This window comes from Mobula birostris, chromosome 20, assembly GCF_030028105.1.
Source record: "Mobula birostris isolate sMobBir1 chromosome 20, sMobBir1.hap1, whole genome shotgun sequence".
Lineage (NCBI taxonomy): Eukaryota > Metazoa > Chordata > Chondrichthyes > Myliobatiformes > Myliobatidae > Mobula > Mobula birostris.
Window position 1 is genome coordinate 10628766 of NC_092389.1, and position 15079 is coordinate 10643844.

Here is a 15079-nt window from a genome sequence, read left to right on the forward strand (position 1 = left end):
CAAGGAATTGATTGCAGACTTCTAGAAGGAACACACACCAGTCCTCATCAAGGGATCAGAAGTGGAAAGAATGAGTAATTTCAAGTTCCTGGGCGTCAACATCACTGAGGATCTATCCTGGGCCCAACATACTGATGCACTTACAAAGAAGGCACAACAGCGGCTATATTTCATTTGGAGTTTGAGGAGATTTGGTATGTCAGCATTGGCAGAAGAGGAGGCCATGGACAAACATGTCGGAATGGGAATGGGGGTAGGAAATTAAATGGTTGGCCACCAAGAAATTCTGCTGGAGTGGAGTACTGTTTTCCTTCTACAGGGACATGGCTTGACTGCAATTTTTTTTTAGGCTTGCAGTACTTTGCTTAATTTTACATTCACAGACTGCGTGGCCTTCGTGCCTACAATTAATGCAACAGGTAACAGAGATTTAAATGCTGTTTGCAAGGCTGTTATGCTCAATAACTATACTTAACAACTGTACCTACTTTGTTTTGAGGTATTTTGGGATGTGTCTGAGAGAGGTGTGAAAGAGAGGATACAAATGCAAGCTTTATTCTGTCTTTTTAAGTTTTTTTTTCTTACAAGTTTGGACTCTTCAAACCTGTGACTTACAAGCAAATAATGTATAATGTATTGCTCAACATTATCCCTAGATATCTATTAAAAATATAGGTGGAGAAATGTGCCTTTGGTCAAATTTCAGTGAATCTGAATGTGTGGGAATGAGTACTATTGGCAGACAGTTAGCAGTTGCCATCAGAGATAGATTTCTCCCCTATGGCATCATAAATATATTCATCATATCACCATCATTTGAAGGCTCGGTCCTGTCAAAGCTATCACAATGATAGAGAACATTAATGTGACATTCAGAATAGCCTCATTCAATTTTATTTACTATTAAGATATAGACATCACTGATGAGGCTAATATAGAAAAGGGAAGGTTAAGGAGTACCGATGTCTTGAAAATGATGAGAAGGTTAGATATGATTATGGGAAATTCAAAACTAGTGTCCATAAAATGTCAGTCTCAATTAATACAGTAAGAGTGATTTCCTTATCCACAGAGTCATCTGGATGGCATCTGTTAGTCTCGCGAGACCATGGATCTGCGCCTGGAAAGTCTTGCTTCAGTCTCTCCAGGGCGCAGGCCTGGGCAAGGTTGTATGGAAGACCGGCAGTTGCCCATGCAGCAAGTCTCCCTTCTCCACGACACCGATGTTGTCCAAGGGAAGAGCAAGGGCCGATACAGCTTGGCACCAGTGTCGTTGCAAGAGTTGCCGGAGCAAGGTTGAAAGCAACGTCGGGCTGCCTGAGGGACTCCAGCTCCGGATTTGTCCTCAGGGTTTACTCCTGAGGCCTTTCCCATAAGTGGATATGGTCACAAGGCAGCGGAGGTTTGAAATCAGAGTTTTTCCTCTCTTAGATGGACTGCCTTCCCAGGCTGACGAGCTCCATCTACTCCATCTACAGAGTCATCAGAATTTGTGTTTGAGGTGAGTCGCGCAGGACAAATCTGATAAATAAGTATGACTATGGAAGGATATGTCAATGGGATAAGATGACTTAGAGAGTAAGGCTGTGTGTAATATTAGTATGGACTAATTGGACATAATAGCCTGATTCTGAGCTCTAATTTTTAGGAATTCTAACTGTGTTGGACTGGGAACTGTACATAGAACAATTTGAGCAAAAACATGTTACGAACTTAGCTTACTCATGACAGAGGAGGGCCTGATGCTTTTTGCAAGATCAAATAGCCCCGAGCGTTTCCCTTGCCAATCTGAAGTTATGAGCTGAGCTAAGATGTATGATGCTACTTGTTGAAAAGGTATCAAGCAACCATATAATTATACATTTCATACTTAGATGCCAAGGAACATATTGAAGCAAATACAGTGTCTCCTTTACATTTCTTTAGGTTATTTTTCCACACAGAATTAAAGAATAATTGGCTAATCTGGTACATATTATATTTATTTGAAAAGAATCAGTTATGTTATGAGGAACATTAACTGGAAGCACTACTTTATAGCTTCCAGGCTTTGCGATGAGAGTCTTTTGGCAGGGCCTTGGTGGGTGGAAAGATGTAATGGGGAATTGATCCTGTTGCTAATGGTAATTGAGTGAATGCTCTGACCAACTAAGAATCACAACTCACTGTGGTTGATCCTTCATGGAAGCAATTGGTCTGATCTAATTATCCCCAGCATCACTGAAATGGGGATAGAAAAATCAGCTGGTGCCCCCTGGAGGGTCATTTTAAGTCACACCTCTTGACAAGAATTGAGCAGGGCTCTTCAAATTGAAGCTTTCTGCCTTCCCAACCCTCATCTATTGGAATCCATGGATCACCAGAAGCATTTGGCTATTAAATGCATGCAATTATAACTATATCCAGTATCCCAATGAGAATTAGTTTGTACAAATTTCAAAGTAAATTTATTATCAAAGTATATATACTGTATGTCACCACATACTACCTTGAGATTCACTTTCTTGCAGGCATTCACAGTAGAACAAAGAAATATGATAGAATCAGTGAAAAACTACACACAAATAAAGACTGACAACCAATGTACAAAAGAAGATTAAATTATGCAATCACAAAATAAAGAAATAAATAACATTGAGAACATGAGTTGTAGAGTCCTTGAAACTGAGTCCATAGTTTGTGGGATCAGTTCTGTGTTGAGGTCGGTGAACCATGCTGGTTCAGGAGCCTGATTGTTGAAGGGTAATAACTGTTCTTGAACCTGGTGGTGGTTGAGTCTGCTCAACTCTGAATGTAGGTGAGAAGTTTTAAGAAGCCAATATAAACTGGACTGCTTCCCCAAATGCACTCTCACAAACCTTTGTTTTTCACAAATTAATGAAGTACTTTTGAAGTGCAATTGCTGTTGGAATGGAGGAAATGTAGCAGTTTGTGAATGCATAACAAATCCCAAGAACAGACATTTTACTGCAATAAAAACACAAAACTGCTGAAAATACCAGCTGAGTACTTCAAGCATTTTGTGCGAATATTATCAGTTATTGTATTGACACTCTTTGATGGATGACTTTTGGCCAAGACACAGGGGAGAAATTCTGTACATTTTTGAATAACACACTGGGATTTTTTAAAACCTCCTGAGAGCAACTGGTTTAACAATTGCCCTTTCAACAATGCTCCGGTCCTTCAGGATTTTCTGTGGGCTCAGCTTGCATGTTACGGAGGGTCTGGAAAGGTTTCATTAAGCTTTAAAGCAATAAGATCTAGATTTGCAATTGCTTTAGGTATAACTATCAGTATTGATAACTTAACCAGGTTCACTTTCCCATATAGGTATTTCAGAATCAGAATCAGGTTTAACATTACCGGCATATGTTGTGAAAGTTGCTGACTTTGCGGCAGTCGTACAATGCATTACATACTGTATGTATTCATACTGTAATTCATAAGAAACTGTGAATTACAGTATGAATACATACGGTATATTAAATAGTTAAATTTTTGAGGCATCGCTCCTTGAAAATGTCCTGGATACTACAGAGGCTAGTGCCCATGCTGGAGCTGACTAATTTTCCTTCATTGAGAAATAGTTGACCCTCTGTAGACCAGGTCAGCTCAAATGATTGAAGTAAATCTCTTAGTTGGTTGGAGGAGACACCTTAGCCACTTCCAATAATTCTTCTTTTAAATCAGAAAAAGGAATGTGGATCAATTGGTTCTTGACAAGTAGGTTGGTATTGTGAATTGTTAGTTCTCATGCAAAGGCAGTTCATGTAGATACATCAAGTTAAGCAAAGATGTAATAACTAATTAGTCACCTGATGTCTAATGGTCTAATGTGTTGACTCTCTTTTTGGCCAAGAAGGGTGGACATGGGCTAGACTCTGTTCCTGTTGGGCCAAAAAAGAAGTCTCAACCACGTGCCACTATGGCATGGTCTTGTGTGTTGAAATAATCTGGGTCTATTCCTCAATGGTAACATTTCTCACCTTAAAATAAGAGTCATTTATAAAGTAAATGTGATGGCATTGGTAAAGATACCAATATATTAATGCATGGGTATAGCACTGAATGGTATAGAGGCTAAGAGGGTCATGGGAACTGTAAGCTTCACCCCCACAGGCAAAGCTTTGCAGTGCAAGCAATGATCTGCAGCTAGAGTTCTGCCTGTGGCAGGCAGCAGATCTCAGTGACTAGTGCATTTGAAGATCTCCACATACATTGCTCTCACTCAGGTGGAAATAGGGGTACTGCTCCCATAAGAATTTTGGAGGATAGCCCTTCCTTGACTGGAGTCTTTCTCTCCACTCTTCCTTTCCTGGGGCCTTTTCATTTTACTCTTTGTCATGTAGGAAGCCCAACATGACCACTTAGAACTTCAACATTAATCCAAAATTTGCAGCATACTTCACCCAATGTGAAAAATAAATTTGCTGTTGAGCACTGTGAGCTCTTCACCAACAGATTTGCCAACAAACCTGTTAGCAATTAAGGTTTGCTTTAAATAGTGCAGTTGCAAGGCTTTTTCCTGTTGTTCAGACCTGATTTCCTGTTTAAGGCCCACGCTGTGGGTTAGCTGCATAAATCTGGCCTTACGTGGCAGATATTGACATCACTGCTGAGAACTGTGCACATTTCGGATGCATTTGGAATCACGTGATTCAGTGTTTACAGGTAGAACAAGGCAGCCTGTAAAGCTATAGGCTTCAAATTACATTTAAAATCAAACAAAATTGGGTTTGATCCACCTAATAAAAAGCATTTCAAATTCCTACCTCACTGTCCCTTTCTCCAAGAGAACTGGGGTGAGTTAACTCCCAGGCTCTGTTGTCCTCTTGTGGTCATTGGTAATAACTGCCTGAAATTTTAGTTAACCGGGACGCCGAGTAGATGAGATACAATCACTGACAGACTTATAGAAATGTGCAGCATGGAACCTGGCCCATTTGGTTCACCTCATTCTCACCTACTGTGCTGCTTCTCTGTGTTAATCCCATTTTCCCACATTTGGCCTGGATCTCTCTACGCCTTTCCCATCCATGTACCTGTTCAAATGCATTTTGAACATTGTATTCACCTTCAACACATTAGTCTGGTTATACAGGATTACTCCAAATAAATCAACAATTTGCTGCCAGAAGACTTCAGAAGATTTATTTTGGAAAAGTGTAACTTATACAATGGCAGAACAGGCTTGAGGGTGTTAAATGGCCTTTTCTTGTCCCACTATTCCAACCCTCAAATTTTTAAGAGTTTTGCCTGGAAATAGTACAAACTTACGTAGTTTTCATGTGTGAATTGACCATACAGGATATTTTGTGTATATTAGAATCTGCTAGTGATGATTTGCATGTTGGTTAGTGACAAAGGAGAAATTGGCCTGGCCACTTCAGTCATCATTCACCATAGTACATTTGATCTGCACCAAATTGTATTTATTTATTTATTGAGATACAGTGTGGAATATGCCCTTCTGGTCCCTCAAACCACGCCGCCCAGCTATCCCCTAATTTATTCCTAGCCTAATTACGGGACAATTCACAATGACTAATTAACCTATCAACCAGTATGTCTTTGGACTTTGGGAGAAAACCAGAGCACTTGGAGGAAACCCACACGGTCATGTGGAAAATGTACAAACTCCTTACAGGTAGTGGCAGGAGTTGAACCCAGGTCACCTGTACTGTAAAGCATTGTGCCAACCACTATGCTACCATGCTGCCGCATCAGTTGATGTACAGTGCCCATCCTGCAGTTAGTAACAGAAATTAGTTTTTGAAGGTGCAACCTACGTCCTGTGTTTATCGATTCCAATTTCTTGGCACTTATACCCACTGGCAACAAAATTGATTCAAGAGGATCTACCCATTATTACTGTGCTGCATGCGGTGTTACTGCCCAGTTGCAGAGGAGACATGTTATAAAAAGTGATTGGGTGGTTTTCACCCTGATTCATCTGTTAAAAAAAATATCTGTGCAGCTCACACAAAATACCGGAAGAACTCAGCAGGCCAGGCAGCATCTATGGGAAAAAGTACAGTCAATGTTTCGAGCCAAGGCCTTTCGGCAGGACTGGAGAAAAAAGATGAGCAGTAGATTTGAAAGGTGGCGGAGTGAAGAGAGAAACACAGGTGACAGGTGAAACCAGGAGGGGGAGGGATGAAGTAAAGAGCTGGGAAGTTGATTGGAGAAAGAGATACAGGGCTGGAGAAGAGGGAGACTGATAGAAGAGCACAGAAGGCCATGGAAGAAAGAAAAGAGGGGAGGAGTACCTGAGGGAGGCGATGGGAGTGCAAGAAGATAAGTTGAGAGAGGGAAAGGGGGATGGGGAATGGTGAGTCAAATGGGGGTGCATGACTGGAAGTTTGAAATATCGATGTTCATGCCATCAGGTTGGAGGCCACCCAGACAGAATATAAGGTGTTATTCCTCCAACCTGAGTATGGCCTCATTGTGACAGTAGAGGAGGCCATGGATTGACATATCGGAAAGGGAACGGGAAGTGGAATTAAAATGGGTGGTCACAGGGAGATCCACTTCTTCTGGTGGATGGAGCGTAGGCATGATCATTGATTTCTCGAACTTCTGTTAATACCGCACCCCCCCCCACCCCAACCACCTTCACCTTTCCCCATCTCCATTTCCCTCTCTCACCTTATCTCCTTGCCTTCCCATCACCTCCCTCAGGTACTCCTCTCCCCTTCTCTTTCTTCCTTGGCCTTCTCTCCTCTCCTGTCAGACTCCCCCTTCTCTAGCCCTGTATATCTTCCCAGTTCTTTACTTCATCCCCTGCTCTTCCAGTTTCACCTATCACCTTGTGTTTCTCTCACCCCTCCCCCACCTTTTAAGTCTACTCCTCATCTTTTTTTCTCCAGCCGTGCCGAAGGGTCTCGGCCCGAAACGCCAACAGTACTTATTTCCATAGATTGCTGCCCGGCCTGCTGAGTTCCTCCAGCATTTTGTGTGTGTTGCTTGAATTTCCAGCATCTGCATATTTTCTCTTATCTATGCAGTTGCCTGGAATGATCGCAGCTGCTGCATAATTGCTGCTATGGTGCAAGGGAATGCATATAGATACCGAAAGGAGTTTTCTCTTGACAGCCATAGAATAGTTACAGGAAAGACTGCTATGGAGATGAGAGAAATTTGTGGCGAGGGGAGATGTGTGTCTCCAGTTTGTCTGGCCACTCCACCCACCCCAGGTGACAAGTTAATAGATTCAAATCCTGTGCCAAGAGTCACTACATATCACTACGAAGCACTGGTATTTATCTTCATGGCAGAGATTGCAACATTTATCTATGCTGTCCTTTATGTAGGAAAGCTGTAATATGTAATGGGACACTCAGTAGTGCTGTTTGAAATATGCAAGCTATAAAAATTGAAAGACCAGCTAGTGTAGAGAGCAATAGATTGACATCACACCAGGCATCCTTTAAGTCATATTTCATTACCAATCTTCCAAAGAGTTTGCTCATTGTAGCTTTTCTGATTAGTAAACACATACTGTATAAAATCTAGTCTGTCCATAATTATGAAAATGCATGATAAGCATCAGAAGATACTCAGCTTCAGTCAGGCATCTGCCAGACATATTAAGAGGAATTACCTCTAGATGTGAACAGACCAATTTTGAAATGGTCACTAATCAGCCAAAAATTATTGCTGGTGTGAATTAAGCTAAACAATATGTGCACAAGTTGGTCCAATCTCTAGGCAGTAATGCTTAAATGTGAGCAGAGAAATGTCTAAAGTTTAAACGAAATCAAGTTATTTGTGTTTAGTTATCAATCCTTATCTCCATATTCAAATTCTTACATGGCCATGCCTCTCCCCTTATATCTGTAACCAGTTCCAGCCTTCCATTTCCAGCTCCTTGCACATTCCAGACTTTAATCCTTCTGCCATTAAAGACCCCACCCAGGTGGACATTGAAGAAATGCAGGAGAGATTTCCCTGGTATCCTGATTGACATTTATCCTCGATCTCATATCAGACAATTTGGTCCTTCATTCCAAATACCTGGGAAGAAAGGAAGGTGAGCACTGTGCTAACTTAGACAACAATGCTATGCCTGATTGAAGATAAATACTAAAGTTGTAGAGATGGTAAGGTGCCATAGCCAATAGACATTATTAGTTTCTGTTCACTGACCATGGGAAATATGGCAGCTAATCTCTTACGGGAACTTGCTGTGCACAATTTGACTCACAATTCCTACATTACAGCAGAATGAAAAATGCACATAGTTGGCTTTGGAACATTTAGTAACATCCTATGGTTGTAAAATGCTATATAAATAGAAATTCATGCTCTTTTTCACTGCCATCAGTTAATATGACTAATAGTGCTTGGGTGTTTCATACAACTTTCAATGGCTTAGTGTAATCTTGAACCGTGCATTTATCAACCGGATTATCAAAGGAACCAGCTTCATGAGTTTTACTATCCATCCCCTAGGAATTTCACCCATGGGAACCCTATACTTCCTATTCAAACAGCTCTTCATTATGTTTGCTCTTCGTCTTCCTGCTCTGATCCAGGACATTGTAAGGTCTGATGTTTATTTTGGCTCAGTACTGTAACCTCACTGTTAATAAATACTCTTGGGGTGGGAAGTGGGTAGCTAAATCCCAAGGCTCAGCTCTTGTAGAGAGAAATGACAAGTGCATCTTCTGCACAAATATTAAAGTCAGACCAAGAAAGGTCTTCTAATTATCAGGGGAGCAGATCTTCAGCTATACATTTTCCTTGGGTTTGCTCCCAGATTTTGATTGATTGAACCTTGCAGAGGTTAAAAGGGCTTGCTTAGTATAAAAATGCTCCAGAATAATAAATGTAAGATTAAGTGCTTAGCTTTCACCAACTTTTCATAAACTGACCCCTAATCTGTCTCTTTTACCGTTAATGTCATGTCTACTTTTAAGAAGGAAACACAGAACTGCTTTATCCCTCTGGGAAGATTAAAATGTGGAAAGATGGCAACTTGATAAGTGGAAATGATAAAGCAGACTATGCTGACAATCAAACTGCACGTTCAGTAAGAATACAGGAGCCAGCAATCTGATAACAGGTTCTAAAACAAATGAAAGGTTTCGCAACATGGAAGGGGCACATTCAGCCCACTGTACCAATGCCAACTCTTTGAAAGATTTATTCAATGGATACAATTCTATCCCAGCAGCACTGCAATGTTTTCCTTACTGAAAAAAAAATTATTAAACTACTGAAAGTCACTATTGAATCTGCTTTTGATTCTTGCTTAACAGACCACAAAAATGTGTAAAAATAACTCTTCTCATTTCTTGTCCTGTTCTGTATCATCCAGTATCCTCTGGTTACTGACTTTCCAGCTGCTGAAACCATTTTCTCTAAGCAATTACCAAGACTGTTCATGATTTTGAATGTCTGTATTAAATCACCCCTCAATCCTCGCTGCTGTAAAAGGAAAACAATCCCAAATTCTGTAGCTTTCAGTATATTGCTCCCGTGCCTCTGATGCAATGTAAATAATTGCATTAGAGTCCTTCAGCACACGACCTGGTATGCTGTCCGGCCCCAAAGCTTTGTGTGGATTTACCCTGGCTTTGATCCCCCTCACAGCTCAGGTGCGGTCAGGCAGGGTGCTTGTTTTCAGAGGGAGAGGGGTCTTTTCTCAATGTTGCTTCATTCACTGTGTCCTTTCCTTGATGTCACCTCATTAAATGTCTGTCTCATGATATTATTTGCAGAAGACCTAGTGAGTTTTCCTGGTGTTCTGGATACCTCAATCAATGTAAGACAACAAATGTATACTCTTGTGCTATGTTGTGTTTGTGGAACCTTACTGTGCAGAAATTGGCTGCATTACAACAATATCTACACTTCAAATGCACTTAATTTGTTGTAAAGCTCATTGGGACATCTTGAGGTTGTGAAAGACACTTTGCAACAAGCTTGTTCTTTTAAACAATTCTCGCTACCCTTTGGATGAAATCCCAGAATCCTTATTACTAGCTCTCTCAAAAGGCCATTTTGTGCAATAAGTATAAGGGTCACAAAATGAACTTTTCACATCTAAAAGCTCAACATCAAGTTGTGAGGGAGGTTCAGCTCTCTGTAGTGTTTGGTTATATAGTCAGTGCTTCCCCTTTCCAATAACTCTGTCTGACAGTCCATTAAAGATGAAACTGTATCGCACACCAATTCATCTATTTCAGCATGTAAACTGATATGACGATAAAACAGAAGGGAGGAAAAGCTGGAAGAATTCAAGGAGAGGAAAAAAAGAGAAAAATGGAGAAAAGAAAATTCCGAGAAACAAATGAAAATATATTTGTGTTGCTTACCTATTATAACCACATAACATGACAGATAAAGTTCACAAGCAGAATTTGCCAATTGCAGATAGTAGGTCTCTCTGTAAGTATAAGGATTTCTTATAGGGAAAGTGTTACACATAACATATTCCAGTTCAATTCCATGCTGACCTCCCATAACTTGTTGTGAGACAGTCTGAAAGTGTACAGACTTATATTCACATTGTGCCGATTGCAACTTCAGAATGGCCTAGAGGTCTTGCAGCCAAAGGTATTTGAAATTCACTTACTGTTGTTTCATAATAAACACTGTAGTTAATTTACACAGAGCAGAATAGCACATATGCTGAATACGATCTTAAGACCATAAGACATAGGAGCAGAATTAGGCCATTCTGCCCATCCAGCTTGCTCCATCATTCCATCATGGCTGATTTATTTTCTCCTCTCAACCCCATTCTCCTGCCTTCTCTCCACAACCTTTGATGCCCTTATTAATCAAGAACCTATCAACCTCCGCTTTAAGTATGCCCAATGACCTAGCCTCCACAGCCTTCTGTGGCAATGAATTCTACAGATTCACTGCCCTCTGGGTAAAAAAATCCTCCTCATCTCTGTTCTATAGGGATGTCCTTCTATTCTGAGGCTGTGGCCGCTGGTCCTAGACTCTCCCAATATAGGAAACACCCTCTCTACATCTACTCTACCTAGTCCTTTCAGTATTTGGTAGGTTTTTTTCTAAACTCCAGCGAGTACAGGCCCAGAGCCAGCAAACACTCCTCATAAATTAAATGAAAATAATGATCAGATACACTATCTTAATGGTGTTGATTGAAAGAGAAATCTTGGTTGAGACACTAGTAGATGTGAACTCTATTCTAATTATTCTTATAACTCTTTTGCAGTTGTCTGGGTAATATAGTTAATGTCAAATCAGAAGCACTAGGACAGAGAAAGAGAGCCAAAGATGACAATTCAGATTTAAATAGCATCTTTAACATAGCAAATATCTCATATGATCTAGACAGAATCAGAGAGGGACAGGCAAACAGTATGCTAACTTCTTGCTTTACAAAGCATCAATCAAAAGGAAGAAATATGATTGGCACAACCACCACGCCACTTCCTTTTAACTTCCATCATTATCCTGACCATGCCCCACTTCACCCCAATCAAAGTTTGACTGTTAACGAGTCCGATCTTTTGTGTTCTCCTGACCTCAACTCAACTTTCACTGTGCTGCTCAATCAGTTCCATAATTCTGGTTCAGTTCCATAATTCTGGTTGCTTTCTAGCCTTGCTCTGAAGACTTGGACAAATATACAGGGATAATCAGGAGTGTGAGCAATAGTAATGCTGATAATCGAGGCTATGCTTGAACAACCACCAAGACATATTGGCCATGTCTCAGCTGAGATTAATTTGGTCTTCTCACACCTGTCTCAAGAACTTCTCCTCACCGACTATACTTGACTATGCAGTCAAGGCTTGCTATATAAACAAATTATCTGCAAGCAGCAATCAAATGAGGGGAAAAAGTCATTAATCATATGAATCTAACAAGTTTATTAAATAGTACATAAGAATGCTTTCTAAATGCTCAAATTCCTTACACTGATATAAATTTAAATTATAGTCTAAGATCTCCACCAAATTCTTGGCAGAGATCTTAAACGTCATTGAGTAGTGAGAGTGATAATCAGTCCCTTTCTCTGAAGGGAGCAGTTCACTCTCCTCATGTTTGATATTGAACAGGGCCTGAAATTCAATCCCAGGAATTTAACTTAATGAGGTATCACAGCTTTAAATTATGGACAGTAACATATGCTGATTAAATCTAACATTGTAAAAGAATAGGTGATGGAGCCAAAGGAAAAATTTCATAGCCTAGGACGGAGGTTTTAAAAGCACAAAACACTTTCAATTGAAGCAGTCACGAAGTCCACAAGTCTGCCAATATTTTAGTCCCAAAGCAATTGCCCATGATGGAATTGTTCTTGTTAAAGTCTGAGTCACAAGTGGAAGTGACAAGAAATGGGTACGAGTAAAACAAAATACATACACCATGGTAGCTTCCGGTTAGATGGTTAGGTATTACTCAGTTGAACAATCAAAACTTGTGCATCGATAACATATTGGCAGTAGAAATGTAAAAGGATCAGTATTGGCTAGAGCCCAAGTTCTGATCTTTAGATGACATCCTCTAATGGAAATTTGTGTGCTAGATTATGAAATGGGTACAGAATCAGGAAAGTCTGTGAATATTAATACACTTTCTTGACAGTAAGCCTGAAGCCATTATTTGAAAATTTTGAGCACCAATTACTTTCAGGGAATTGTACTTCAGAAGCTTCAGGTGGTGAAGAAGGGGAATGTTGCATTAAGTTGACTTACCTGGGCTCTGGAGTGCACTGGCAGCCCATCGATACCGACTTCTAATAAATCTGAGGCACAGTGTGAGTGATGGAAAGATTTTCATTCATATATTTAGAGGGGAGGTTGGGACATGTCAGCTGCCATATCCATGTTGTTCTCATTTACAAGTTACAGAGGTCCAAGGTGGACGTGCTCTGCAGCATCATCAATAATGCTAGGGTGTTAGCTTTAGCTCTTCCTGTACTATGTTTTCTCCTCTGCCATTGTTAACAAACCCCTTGACCAGATCTCATCCATTTCCCATGTCTCTGCTCTCACCCACTCTCCTCTGGGTAAGAACAACTTCAGATTTTCCCTGGTCCTCACCTTCTACCCCATATCTCCACATTCAACAGATCATTTGTTGCAATTTCCACCATCTATAAGGTGACACCACCAAGCAAATTTTCCTATCTCCTTCCCTTTTAGCATTTTGCAGAGATCATTCCTTTTGCAACTCCTCAGTCCAATTGTTATTTCCCACCAACCATCTTCCTTCTTATGGCACTTTCCTTCGCAACTATAGGCAATTCAACACTTGTTGTTTTAATCTTCCTTTTCCTCCAGCCATGGATCGAACTAGTCTATCCAGGTGAAGCAGCAATTCACATGCATTTCTTCCAATCTAGTGCACTGCATTTGGTCTCCTGAATGCAGTACACTGGATTGGAATGGAAACATCAAATGCAAATTGGGTGCCTGCTTTGCAGAGCAGCTAAGATCAGACAGCAGGAGTTACTGTTGTTAGCAGAATTTCAGACGCTGAAGATGAGGTGTACAGGAGTGAGGTAGATCAGCTGGTTGAGTAGTGTCGCAGCAACAACCTTGTTGTTGTTTGAGAAGGATTGGTACGCCACCAAAGATACTTGCAAATTTCTACAGGTGTACCATGGAGAGCATTCTGACTGGTTGCATCACCATCTGGTATGGAGGCTCAGATCCTCTGAAATGATAACACCGAGGAATTTAAAGCTGCTGACCATCTCCACCTCTGATCCCCCAATGAGAACTGGCTCATGGACCTCCAGTTTCCTCCTCCTGCAGTCAATAATCAGCTCCTTGGTTTTGCTGACATTGAGTAAGAGGTTGTTGTTGTGGCACCACAGCCAGATTTTCAATCGCTCTCCTATATACTGATTTGTCACCCCACCTTGATTCGGCAAAGGACAGTGGTGTTGTCAGCAAATTTAAATATGGCTTTGGAGCTGTGCTTAACCTCACAGTCATAAGTATGAAGTGAATAGAGCGGGCTGCTAAGCACACAGCCTTGTGGTGCACCTGTGCTGATGAAGATTGTGGAGGAGATATTGCCAATCTGAACTGACTGGGGTCTGCAAATGAGAAAATTGTGTATTCAGTTGACCGAGGAGGTATTGAAGCTAAGGTCTTGAAGCTTTTTGATTAGTTTTGAGGGGGTGATAGTATTGAATGCCGAGCTGTAGTCAATAAAGAACATCTTGATGTTATCCATCTTCACTGCCCAGATGTTCAAGGGTTGAGTGAAGAGCCAATGAAATGGCATCTGCTGTTGACATGTTGTGCCAGAAGGCAAATTGGAGCAGATTCAAGTCACTTCTCAGGCAGGAGTTGATACGTTTCATCACCAATTTCTCAAAGCACTTCATAGGTTGGATAGTGATTGAGGCAGGTTACTACATTCGTCTTGGGCACTGATATAATTGAAGTCTGCTTTGAAGCAGGTGGGTATCTCAGACTGCCAAAGCAAAGGGGTTAAGGATCTCAGTGAACACTCCAGCCAGTTGATCAGCCCAGGTCTTTAGTATGCGACCAGGTACTCTGTCTAGGCTGGATGCTTTCCGTGGGTTGACAGCGTGGGACAGCTGTGAGCATCCTTCAGTGATTCAATTTTGGATCAAGTTCAAGTCCTCAACCCTAGATGTAGTGTCCCAATATGCAGACTACATACCTGCGGATGCCACTGCAATACCTCAATTCCTCTACGGATTTATGCATAGGGTGTATGGAGGATCTGGGAAGAAAATTGTAATTTCATGGAAATTTTTCCTTTCTGAATGATCTTTTGTTGAATTTGAATTGCCTAGCACAAAGAAAACTAAGGAGCTCCCAAATTCAAAAAAAACTACAGATGCTAGAAATCTAAAACAAAAACAGAAAATGCCATACTGCTTACAGTTATCCCCATGTTCACTCAGAATTTATCCTATCAGAAATATTCCCCCCCACCACCATCCCCACGCCATAACCATCCTCAGTTTAGTCACTTTCTTTTTCTACTTCCTAGTGTTGATGAAGGACTATCTCGGTTTCTCCTCCCACAGATGTGGACTGACCTACTGAATACTTCTAACATTTTCTATTTTTAAACTAAGGTGCTGGCAGGTCTT